Below are 12,666 nucleotides of genomic sequence, written 5' to 3' on the forward strand. Positions count from 1 at the left end.
CAAAATCAAAACAAAAATTGTGCATGTAAGGCTTTTAAATTTTTCTTTTATTTTTGAGATTATATTAGAATTATATCAGTTCACTCTTTTTTTTCCCTCCCTTTAAGCCCCACCCCCATATACCCTTCCTTGCTCTCTTTCAAATTCATGGCCTGTTTTTCATTAATTATTGTTACATACACACATGTATGTATATGAACACATAGAAACATATTCCTAAATGCATAAGTGTCTACACCCAGTCAGTCTATATAACGACACTTGTGTATATCCGTATATTTTCAGGGATGATCGTAAGGCGCTGATCGACAACTTGATGTGCTCCTCCCTGGGAAAGACTGTCTCTCCTTTCCCAGCATCCCAGTTGTCTGCAGCTCCCTATGCAGAGGTGATGCTCCCTGGCCCCCTTCTCCCATCCATATTAGCATGTCCATGGTTGTCGTCCTTGTTCTGTTCAGGTCATGTTAGGCAGTCATGTTGGCAAGACTTCATGGGGATGTGACCTCTGACGTTACCTCAACGTCTTCTCTGATCCCCTGGCTCTTAGAATCTTTCTGCTCCCTCTTTTGCAGTGACCCTAAGCCTTACAGGCAGGAGTCAGATTACAGACATTTCCTTTGGGAGTGGACTCCTCATTTTGATTGGCTGTAGCTTTCTATAATGGTCTCTGTTGCAAAGAGGAGTGTCCTTGATGGGGGATGAGGACTACACTTATCTGTAGGGTTTTTTTTCAATCCTCTATGAGGAAAAAAGGAACTTTCATTTTTCTTGTCTATCAGTTTAAACTTTAAGGGAAGATAAAGTATATGAACTTGTTTGACATTAGTGTATTTTATTAATAAAATAAATGCCTCTTTCTACAGCTTATCTCCTCAGTGGGATGTAGTACGGGAAAAGGAGGCCTGTGATGGAGACAGCAATCTCTGAGGAATGGCCATCAGACTCTGCGTATGACAGCTGTCTGTCACTGCAGAAATTATATGCCCATTCCCAAGGTGTTGCCACTGTGTCTCTGATTTTAGGAATTTTTTAAAACATAATTCTCTCTGTATACTGTATTTACTTTGCAAATGGTTCACAACTGACCCCAAGTTGAATTAGGATACCTACTAGTGTACTTTCTTATGTATTTTTTAATAGCCCTCTCACGTATGTGTGTGTATGTATGCAGTGATGCATACATGTATGTTAACGTGAGTGTGCAAAACAAGGATGCATCACACATGGGGATGTCAGAGGAGAGCCTAAAGCATTGTTTCTGTTTTTTTTTTCTACTGGATGAGCAAGCCTCCAGGGGTTCCCCTGTTTCTGCTTCTCGTGTCTATGGGAGTGTTGGGATTACAGATGTGTAAGATACTTGGTCTGACTTTACTTGGTTATGGGAATTTGAACCCAGGTCTTCATAGTTACTCAGCAAGCATTTTATCCATTGAACCATCTCTGCATCCTACCGTCTTTATTTCTAAAGCTTAACTGAAGTATAATTTACTTATAATAAAGTTCCTTTCTTCAGTGATTCTGAGTACGACATGGAGTTGAGCACCATCCCAAGCTCATTTTAGAACTTTGCCATTCCTTGCCCTCATCCTCAGCCCAGGGGACACTTCTCATTCATGTTGTTTCTGCCTTTTGGAGACATTTCTTGTAAATGAAATCTTATCTTAGGTGATCTTTTGTCTGTGGTATCTTACACTCTGCACATAGGCTGGACACTCCCCCGTGTGGAAGTGTATATCACTACTGCATTCCTTCTTATGGCCAGAGAGTTTGCCACTTGGTAGCACAGGCTGTGTACCCCTTCATCCATTGCTGGGTTCTGGGACTAACAAGTCCAGGCCATTATCGCTAAAACTGCTCCAAATGGTCACGTATGACCTTTCTGTGTGTGCATAGACTCCATTTCTTTAATTTTTTTTATCTTTAATACCCCTGTGCCCCATGTTTTGTGTGTGTGTTTGTGTGTGTGTGTGTGTGTATGCACATGAATGCAGTGCACAGAGAGGCCAGCAGATGGCATCTGATCCCTTGGACATGTAGTTTCAGGTAGCTGTGCACCAACAGACATGGGTTCTGGGATCTGAACTCAGGTGCCCTGCAAAAGCAGAATGTGCTCTTAGATACCAAGCATTTCTCCAGCTTCTCCATTTCCTTTTCTCGAATCAGAGAACGCGGTCCTCAAGCTTTTCCTACTTCTTTTCACCACATCTTTGCAACATCAAGCACATCCAGAAGAATGTACCACAGACACTGGAGGTGAAGCCCAAGGAAAGTATTTCATAAAATTACTCTCGATTCCCACATCCCACTGGGCAAAGAGCATGATCTCCTGGCACAACTGCTGTGAGAAGAGAAAACTCACTTGGCAAGCACGCTTAGGTGTGTTGGTTGTAAGATAGTTAATCTTATGCATGCAGTGTAACTCTAACAGTTTAGTATAACACCTTGCGGGTAGTTAGCTGCTTGATAAATATTTGATGAGTGGTTTTTAAAATACCCACCAAAGTTTATTTTTGGAAAGTAAAACATCAAAAGATTCAACGTTTAACAGTATTTCTCCATTTTTGGTAAACAGCTAAGGCCCTCCGAGAAAACACAATAACTAGCCTAGAGGGCCCCCAGTTACAATTGCCTATGCAGTATCCTTATTGATCTTCCTTGGCTCAGAAGGCCCTAGTGGAAGCAATTGCTTCAGGGCTTGGGCTAAGGGAAGATGTTTGTGTTGGGTCTTCGTGCATGTTCGGTGGACTGCGGTTAGACCTTTCTAATGCACAGGGGAGGCAAGTCTCTCCTAGCGAGCACCAGAGCCTTGCAGGCACATTTTCCTACAAGGTAGTTTGGCCTGCATCCAATACAGGCTAAGTTGTTCTCATTCACTTCTTTGCACTCTGTTCCAAGCCTGTGTGGTTATATTTGAGCTGTTAACTCCACACACTCCAACCACAAGGAAACTCAAGCCTCCCTGTGGCCTTTCTGTGGACATGTTAGCCACCATTTTGGGTTCAGGATTCTGCTAATCCCTCTATGCCTGTGGTCTGTGGGCTCGGAAGTGGCTTTCAATGAAAGAACATCTCTAATTGGACAGATGAATATCCTCCTCTGAGTTTTCCCAGAGCTCAAGAAGATAGTGGATTAGAGAGACATCTTATATGCCTGCGTGCAGTACCTGCTCTGTGGCCTCTTTCTTGGTCTGACTGCCAAGACCAGAAACACACAGGGTCTTCCACCCAGGCTCAAGAACTCAACTGCTTCAGCCAGCTCATCTCCACTGTCATGTGACTTTCTTAGTTTCTTTTCCTGTTCCCATGATCAAACAGTCGGACAAAGGCAACTTAAGGGAGAGAGGAGTTATTTTGGCTCACGGTTCAAAGATACGCTGATCTTGGGAAAGCCAAGGTTTGAAAAGCTTGTACCAGCTGCTCACATTTACAATCAGAAACCAGAGAGCAATAAATGCTCAATACAACTCGGGTCCTTTTCTCCATTTCTACAACCCAGGATCCCAGGCAGGCCATGATGCCGCCCACAATGAGTGGGCCTTCCCACATCCATTGGCGTAATCAGATTATCTCCCACAGACTTGAAAAGAAGTCTTGACAGTTAACACTATCACACTGTTCAAATGTGCTTTCTATTTTAATTTCCAAAGCATATGTTCTCATCTATCCAGAATGCTGGCTTTCAAATTTATTATAGATTAGATTAAGGAACGTAATGGCAACATGCCTGTAATCCCAGCCCTCAGAAGGCTGTAGCAGCAAGAGCATAATCGGTTTGAGAGTAGCTAGGTCTTCATGGTGAGTTCCAGATCAGTAAGAGCTACCAAGCAAGGCCTTCTCTATAAATAAACAAGATTTAAATAATTTTCCCCATACAATATTAAACTTCTTAGTAGACATCAATTTAAAAACATACTGAACATTTTAATGCTTCCTCGTTATTCAATTGTTTTACTTACAGAAAAGAAAATCATGAGCTAGAGAGTTGGCTTTATGTGTGCTTGCCGCACACCTGCAAGGATCTGACCACAGGATCCATATCAATATGGCTGCACCAGCGTCTGTACCCACAATGCTGTGGGGTTAGGGACAGAAGGATTGCTGGGGCCAGCCCAATTCATGGTTCAGCAGGAGACCCTGACTCAAGAGAGAGGATGATGGAGTAGGACACCGTACACCCTCTCTGGTTTCTGTGAGTGCATGTACAGGTGAGCACACAAGCACACACACACATGCACATATTCTGTGTGCACACACATGAGAGGAAAAAAGAAAACCAAAACAAAAACATCAGAAGCGAAAAAGAACCGCAGCAAAAATAATTTCAACCGTCTAAGTGTCCAGTTACACTCCCAGCACACAGGAAGCTGAGTCTGAAGCCTGCTTGAACACAGAAAACAAATAAACAAGTGACAAAGTCTTTTTTTAAAAAAAATTTCAAACAAAACAATAACCTCCCCTTCTCCTTGGTGCCACATTCCTCTGCTTTGGTTTCCAGCTATCTGCTGTTGTCTGAAATACTAAATGGAAAATTCCAGAAATAAAAAATTCATAGGTTTTAAATTGCACACTGTTCTGCGTGGCATGCTCAAATCTTGCACTGTGCTGTCCTACCCTCCCAGGGTGGACATCATTTCTTTGTCAATAAGATGTTTCCACTTAACTCACCACGACATAGTTCTGCAGCCACTGTATCTTTTTATTATTCATTTGTGTTAACTGTACTTAATTTGTGGATCAAGCTTCACCATAGGCTTGTACATGTGGGACAATATTCATAAGGCTGGGTGCCATCCACAGTGTCAGGTGTCTGCTGGGAGTCTTAGGTAGTATCCCCATACCTACAGGGGGACCGTGGATGATGTCGCCTTAGGCAATTACATTTCTTCTCCTGGGATCACTGCTGTCCATCTCTGTTCTTATGCAGTGATCTTCATTTTCCTTTCCCCTTCAACAACAAAACTTCTCATCTTTCTCAGAGTTGTTGACTCCTTGCCCCCTCCCCCACCCCGGGGATCTTTATTTTATTTGTGCAGCGTTCTTTCCTTCTCTCCTCCAGCCCTGTACTCTAAGGACACTTTCTTTTTCTTACCCACAGACAGGCAATGATCCAGTTGGCCAGCCAGAGCCCTTTCCTGTACTTTTCCAACAGAATTGAAAGGAAACAGGGTTCTTTGCTTTCTGATGAAAACATTCTCTTATTTAAGCAAGTCCCAGACGGCTGTTGTAACCCAAAGCTTTGATTTTTTTTTTAATTCCACTTTCCACCCCATTATTTTGTTCAGGCTTTTTCTGATTTTGTAAATTTAATGCTGACTTTTTAATTAGCAATTTTTAAGACATGGTATGGGGCAAGAGAGATGACTCAGTGGTTAAGAGCACTTGTTACACCATCGTGAGGGCCAGTGTTTTGGATCCCATCACCCACATAACATCCATATAAACACCATCCATAAGCTGGCCTCAAAATAACTATGTAGCCAAAGATGGCCTCCAACTCTAATCCTCCTGCCTCTACCTCCCAAGTGCTGAAACTACAGGTCCACACCTCTGTGCCCCTCTAAACTGTTTTTGAAAAGGAAAGGAGTCCAAAACAAAAGTATCACACTACTTTGAAGATTTAGGGGTCCATATCAACACCTGTAACCCCAGCTGTCAGTGGGGCAGAAATGGAAAGAGAGCTGCAGCTTGCTGCCTTTGCTCTTTGTTGGGGAATATGATTTTAAGGTGTGTTACTTTTGTTTGTGCTGCATTTGTTGAACTCTGTGAAGCTGTGTCCCCTGTACCCGTCTAATGCACATGATGGTGTAATAAAGAGCTGAACGGCCAATAGTGAGGGAGGAGAGAGAAATAGGTGGGACTGGAAGGCAGAGAGGATAATTAGGGGGAGGAATCTGGGAGAAGGAGGAACATGAATAAGGAGAGGAGGATGCAAGGGGCCAGTCACCCAGCCACACAGCCAGCCACAGAGTAAGAAGGAAAGTAAGACATACAGAAGTAAGAAAAGGAAAAAGCCCAGGAGCAAAAAGTAGGTAGGTTAATTTAAGAAAAGTTGGTTAGAAATGAGACAACTTAAGGTCAGGTGTTTATAAGTAAAACTGATTCGCTGTGCATGATTTATATGGGAGCTGGATGGTGGGCCCCCCAAAAGAGCTAAAGAGTAAAAGAGAAAAAAAAAATTCACAACAACATTTTGGTGGCCAACATGGGACTGCATTTTCAGGTAGGGCCTGAGAAAGCTGAAAAAAAAAAAGTACAGGGCTCCTTTAAGAGCCCTTGAAAAACCAGTACATTAAGTAGGAACAGATAAACAAAGTAAAAATGTCTGAAGCAGCACAAATATCACCTGCTAGCTGCGAAAACTTGAGTCCTGGATTCAAAGAGAGACCCTGCCTCAAAGGAATAGATGAAGAGTAATAGATGAGGGCACTTGATACCAGCCATGGCCTCTGCCTTTGTATATCTGTGCATGAAAGCACACACACACATGCACACCTTTGGTAGTACATACTCACACACATACATAAACAAGCTAACAAAGTGAATCTTCAAAGTGGTGTGATACTTTTGTTTAGAAGCTTAGTCCATTTAGCATCATGTCGGGAAACAGACATGCAGACTGAAGCAGTAACGGAGAGCTCTACATCCTGATCTGCAGGCAGCAGGCAGAGAGAGAACCATGCCTGCCGGGCCTGGCATGGGCTTTTGAAATCTCAAGCTCACTTCCAACGACACACTTTCTCCAACAAGGTCACACCCACTCTGAGAAGGCCAGACCTCTTAATCCTTCCCAAACAGTTCCATTAACTGGGTACTAAGCATTTAAACATGTGGACCTATGAGGTTCATTATCATTTAAATTACCACAGGAAACATCTGTTTGGGAAAATTTCCCATTTATTGGTTGGGTTATTTGTTCTTTTGTTTTTTTTTTTTTTGAGTTTCTTTTTAAAAGCTCTGTATATGTTCTGGATATTAAACTCCTGCTCTGTGAGAAGCTGGTAGAGATTTTCTTACATTGTGTAAACTGCCTCTTCACTCTATTGTTTCCTTTGTGGTGCAGAAGGTTTCAATGTCATGCAATCCAATTCTTGATATTATCTCTTGAGCTATTGTAGTCTTGTTCAAAAAGTCCTTTCTTAGGCCTCTACTTTGAAATGTTTCCTCAGGATTTTTTTTTTCTAGTAGTCTCAAGCCTTACATTAATGCCTTTGATCTGGACATCCTTATTTTCCCAGCATCCTTTGATAAAGAATATCCGGTTGTTAAATATATATCTTTCCAGTTTTGCCCAGTATCAGATGGTCCTAGAAGCATGAGGTTACTTCTGTGTTCTGGGACCTCTATTCTATTGTATTGATCTATAGATCTATGTTTTACACCAATGCCATGCTGTTCTTGTTACTACTGCTCGGCAGTGTAATTTGAAATTAGGTATGGTGATACCACCAACATTACTCTTCTGCTTGAGGTTGCTTCATTCATTCAGTGTCTTTTATATTTCCATCAGAATATCGGGATCATTTTTCTAGATCTGTGAAGAGCATCTTTAGGATTTTGGTGGGAATTTCTTTGAAACTATAGTCATCAATTTGACAGTTTTCCCCAATACTTAATCTCCCAATCCATGAACATGAGGAGAGATCCTTCTAGTTTTCATTGTAGATATCTTTCATGTCCTTGATTAAGTTTCTTCGAAGGGTTGTGAATGGAAATGTTTTCCCAATTTCTTTCTTGGCATGTTTGTTAGTGGTACATGGAGAAACTAGTGATTTTTATGTGATGATTTTGTATTCTGTTACTTTGATGAAAATAATTTTCAGATCCATGAGTTTTCTGGTGGAGTCTTTAAGCTCATATTGCTTACAGTTGAGGGTGAGCTGACTCTTTCCTTCATTATTTGTACCCCTTTTCTTTCATTCATTTTATAGCTCTGGCTGACTTAAGTGTAATGCTTTCAATTTTACCCGATTGAAAATACTGTTAGCTGTCATCCGCCGCTGCCGCCTCCTTCTTCTGCCGCTCCTGGTGCTGCCTGTGTGCTCCTTCAGTGCGGACCTGGTGCCTCTTTTGTGAAGCGGCAGCTGAGGAGACTCCGGCGTTCGCCATGGCCGACAAGAAACCCAAGGAAGGAGTCAAGACCGAGAACAACGACCATATTAATTTGAAGGTGGCGGGTCAGGATGGCTCTGTGGTGCAGTTTAAAATTAAGAGGCATACACCACTTAGTAAACTAATGAAAGCCTATTGTGAATGACAGGGTTTGTCAATGAGGCAGATCAGATTTCGGTTTGATGGGCAGCCAATCAATGAAACAGACACACCTGTACAGTTGGAAATGGAGGATGAAGATTCGATTGATGTGTTCCAGCAGCAGATAGGAGGTGTCTACTAAAAAGGGAACTTGCTACTTTACTCCAGAATTTTGTTATAGACCAAGAGTACATTCGCAATTAGAAAGCCGCAATTTGGTTCCACCACATCCTGACTACTACAGTATAGTTTTCTCTATTCTTTCATTTCCCTGTCCCCATTTCTTTATTGTACATAAAGTAACTGGTGTATGTGCACAAGCATATTGAGCTTTTTTCTTTTTCTTTTTTTTTTCTTTTTTAAACTAAATGGCCAATGTTCTGTTTTGATTGACAGCAGATGGAGGAGGTTCTGTGAAAATATCCCCCTGCTCCATTAGTGGCATGCTCATTCAGCTCTTTATATTCCAGTAAGTAATTTTGCTCTCAATGTTTTAACAAAAGAACCCAACCACAAAATCCTTGCATACCTTGTTCGATTGGAGAATTTTAATGTTTTTCATTTATCATTGTAAAACCAAGGACAATTTTATAACTTTTTTGTACGTAGCTGTTACATGTAGGGCAATCTGTCTTTAAGTAGGGATAAATTACTCTTGAACAAAATGATCCTAGATAGTTTTCCCTTCAAGTCAAGAGTCTTGTTGTTTAAATAAACTTCTTGATTACAATGAAAAAAAAGAAAAAGAAAATACTGTTAGCTATTGGTTTATCATATACAGGTGTCACGGCCCCCCTCGTCCAGCAAGGAAGACGCAACACCGGAGCTCTTCTTGCAGCAGTTTTATTCAGGACTTTATTCACAACTTCTCTTTCCTTTTCTCTCTCTCTCTCCCCGGGCAAACCGCTCCCAGCCCTTAAATAGGCACGGGCCGCCAACCCCGGATTGCCACCTGGGCACTGTCCATAGGTCCACGTATATGCAAGCAGCTGACGATCATTGCGTGATAATAGCATAAGTCAGGCCTTAGCCATAAGGAGTTGATTATTACAGAGAGCACTCACTTTCGGGATCGCGGAGGGCGGAGGCCAGCACCATCAGGTGCGGCTCCACGCAGCTCTCTGCATACAGGTTGTATTGTATTGCGATACAATCTATTTCTATCGCTTCAGCTGCCTCAGGGAGAGCAACTCAGGGGGGTTAGCGATGTCCCACGTGAGGTTCAGAGCTCACACACTCACAGACATCCAAAGATACAAAAGGGTTTGCTCTCTAGCACAGAGAACAGGATCATCAAATACCACTCCCTGAATAGCCAGAACCTCTCAGCAGTTTGCATCTGACCCTCCCCCTCTCCCACTGTCTCTCCTGTCTGTCTCCTATCCAGATACTGTGAAAGAAAGTCCTGAGGTTTTCTCATTTGTCTTTGTCCCTTGTTTTCAGGTCCCCAGAGGAGATCTCACATGGTAGGGACCTTGTCAACATGGTGCCTGGATACAGCACTCCAAGACACGGGGAGCAATGAATTTCTCTAATGCTGGTTGTTATTCTGGAAGAGTCACCATTATATTTTTAAATCCATACAATGGACTTAAGGTTTTTTTGAGAAGTAGGGTTTCTGTCCCTCTCTGACTCTCTGCCCCTTCTCTGTCTCTGTCTGTCTTTCTCTCTTTGCTGAGGATTGAACATGGCTCCTTATCTATGCTAGGCAAGGGTTCTATCACTGAATGGTTACATCCCCGCATCCCAGGTTAGCTTTCTAAATGACAGATGTGATCTGAAAGCCATCCACGGTGTTGAAATGAAGAGGAGGTTGGAAACATCACAGTAAAACAACACAGGGACCAGAAGCTCTGCCTGAGGTTGGGAGCAGGCTATGTTTGAGACAGCACAACATCCGCATCCCGTATGCTGCCACGTGGTTCTGTGCTTCCCAGGTTTCATGCTTTTCCCTGGTTCTCCATATGGATTTCATCTGGTGGAATAGAAAAGGTAACTGGAAAAGAATACATAGAATATTGATGTAGCTACTCAAGGAATGTGCTTCACTGAATCATGGTGTTCTTCTATGACAAATAGTTAAGGAATAGATTGTCTTAGAAACGTCTAGATTTTCCCAGTAGGGATCATAGTATGTCAGAGAAGGAATTCAAAAGTTGAAAAGATGAGAAAACATGATTCCCAGAGACCACAGGCCTTTCTAGCTTTTTCCAGCCAACAGAATTGACTTAGGGCAGGAGGGGTTCAAAGAAAGAGGGAGTGGTGAACTCTGTTGGCATTTATACAAGATGGCTTGCATATTGTGCAGCCTAGGGTAAAATGAGAATGTGGAATTCCACGTTCAGAATTATCCATAATGTCAACACATCAACAAAATAACATTAAACCAAGCCTGTCCTTCTATTCATGTCTCTGAGCAACTGTACAGGTCAGACACTCACAAAGCCAGCCTTGGGCAGATGGCAACACAGTGTCCTCCACTGAACCTATTTACAATGGCAGATTCAGTCTGGAAACATAGTTCAGTGGTACTGTGTGTGTTTATCATGCACAAGGCTTTGATTTCCAGCAGCAAAAAGGAGAGCAGGAGCGAGCGAGCGATCGAGAAAGAGAGAGAGAGAGAGAGAGAGAGAGAGAGAGAGAGAGAGAGAGAGAGAGGAGACCAAACCACAAGCAGCCTCAAGCTTTTTAAAGCCTTCTTTTGGCTAGCACAGGAACACAGGAGCTCCCTCAGAATTAGGGGTCAAGTTCAGTGTTAGATTACGTACCTAGTACACAAGGTCCTGTCATCACAAAAATAAGTGACTAAATAAACTGAAAGCTTCACGGACTATCTACATACTAAACATTTTATAGTTGTGTAAGCAAACAACAGAAGGAACAAATACATGCCCAATACTCTTAAGTCTCTTCGAATCCTCCAAAATTACACTGCCCATGGCTTTAACCCATTACAGCAATCTATTTTGAAGAGGCTGTCCAGCTGTGGAGGAGACCTGCCTGTAGTATTTAGACAGCCATTTATCCTCATTTGTCAGGTGTGGCCGTCTACCCTCTCCCTTGGGATCAGTGTCACTTGTCCCCTCAAATTCCCTCGGCAGCTACTTGGGGATGCTTTAAGGACATGCTTAGGTACACAGCACTGTGGAAATTACTAGAAGGCACTGAGAGCTGAGCCTCAGCTGAGGATGGCAGTGAGACTCAGTACAGAGTCACTGAAGTCTTGAAGGGACTGTCAAGAGCCTTGGTTTAAAGGTTAATATCTGTGGTGACATTTTGTTTGTGACCTAACAAATAAAGTTTGCCTGAAGACAGAATGCGGAGCTAAGTCACTAGTTAGCCATGGAGGTTGGGTGGTGGCGGTGCACACCTTTAACCTCAGCACTCGGAAGGCAGAGGCAGGTGGATCTCTGTGAGTTCAAAGAGCTAAGTCGAGGATAGCAAACACTGTTACACGGAGAAACCATGTCTTGAAAAAAAGAAAAGAATTTAATTTGAAGTCACAACACTAATGAGTGACAGCTGTGAACGTGGTCATATTATTATTACGTCAATTTGAACACCAGTTCTTAATTTAGGAAAAACAACAGGGAACCATGTGTAGCAATGCCCTGTCTCTCCAGAATGGTCCCTTGCTTCCCTTGCTGACTCTCATGGTATATATATGAATGAACGGATATATTTTATATAATAAAGTATTATATATATGTATATATATAAAATTTATTAGAATGGCTTAGCTTGCAGGTTGTGGTCTGACTAGTCCAACAGTGGCTGTCTACGAATGAAAGGTTCGAGAATCCAGTAGTTGTTCAGTGCACAAGGCTGGATGTCTCAGCTGGTTTCAGTGTATACCAAAATCCCAAAAAAGTAGGATCTAATACCAGTGAAAGAATAGACCCGCCCGTAAGAGTGAAATCAAGCAGGCAAAAAGCAGAATTTTCCTTCTTCCGTGTTCTTTCTATAGACTGCCAGAAGGTTCAGCCCAGACTAAAGGTGGATCTTTCTACCTCAGAAGATCTGGATTAGAGGTGGATCTTCCCATTTCAAACAATTTAATTAAAAAAAAAAAAAAAAGACCCTCACAGGTGTACCCAGTTGCTTAGGGTTTAAGGCATTCCAGATGTAAAGTTGACAACCAAGAATAGCCATCACACGTGTCCCAGTCCCAGTCCATCATGAAAGGAATTCAGGACAGGATCTCAAGCAGGAGCAGAGAGAGGAACTAAAGCAGAGACCATCAGGAACACTGCTCCCTGGCTTTCTCCTCATGGCTTACTCAACCTGCTTCTTGTACAACCAGGGACCACCTGACCAGGGGTGGTGTAGCAGGCTTTCTTGAACCACCAGTCCCTGAATTGTGACACAGAGACTTATTACAAATTCTGAAAGCATAGGCTTATTACTAACTAGCTCT

The 12,666-nt window shown here is 42.5% G+C and overlaps 1 pseudogene; it reads left to right on the forward strand.

Moving 5' to 3' along the window:
- Positions 1 to 7,992: 7,992 nt before the first annotated feature.
- LOC130873258 (small ubiquitin-related modifier 2-like) lies at positions 7,993 to 8,567 on the forward strand (annotated as a pseudogene).
- Positions 8,568 to 12,666: the final 4,099 nt, after the last annotated feature.

This window comes from Chionomys nivalis, chromosome 4 (genome assembly GCF_950005125.1).
Source record: "Chionomys nivalis chromosome 4, mChiNiv1.1, whole genome shotgun sequence".
Lineage (NCBI taxonomy): Eukaryota > Metazoa > Chordata > Mammalia > Rodentia > Cricetidae > Chionomys > Chionomys nivalis.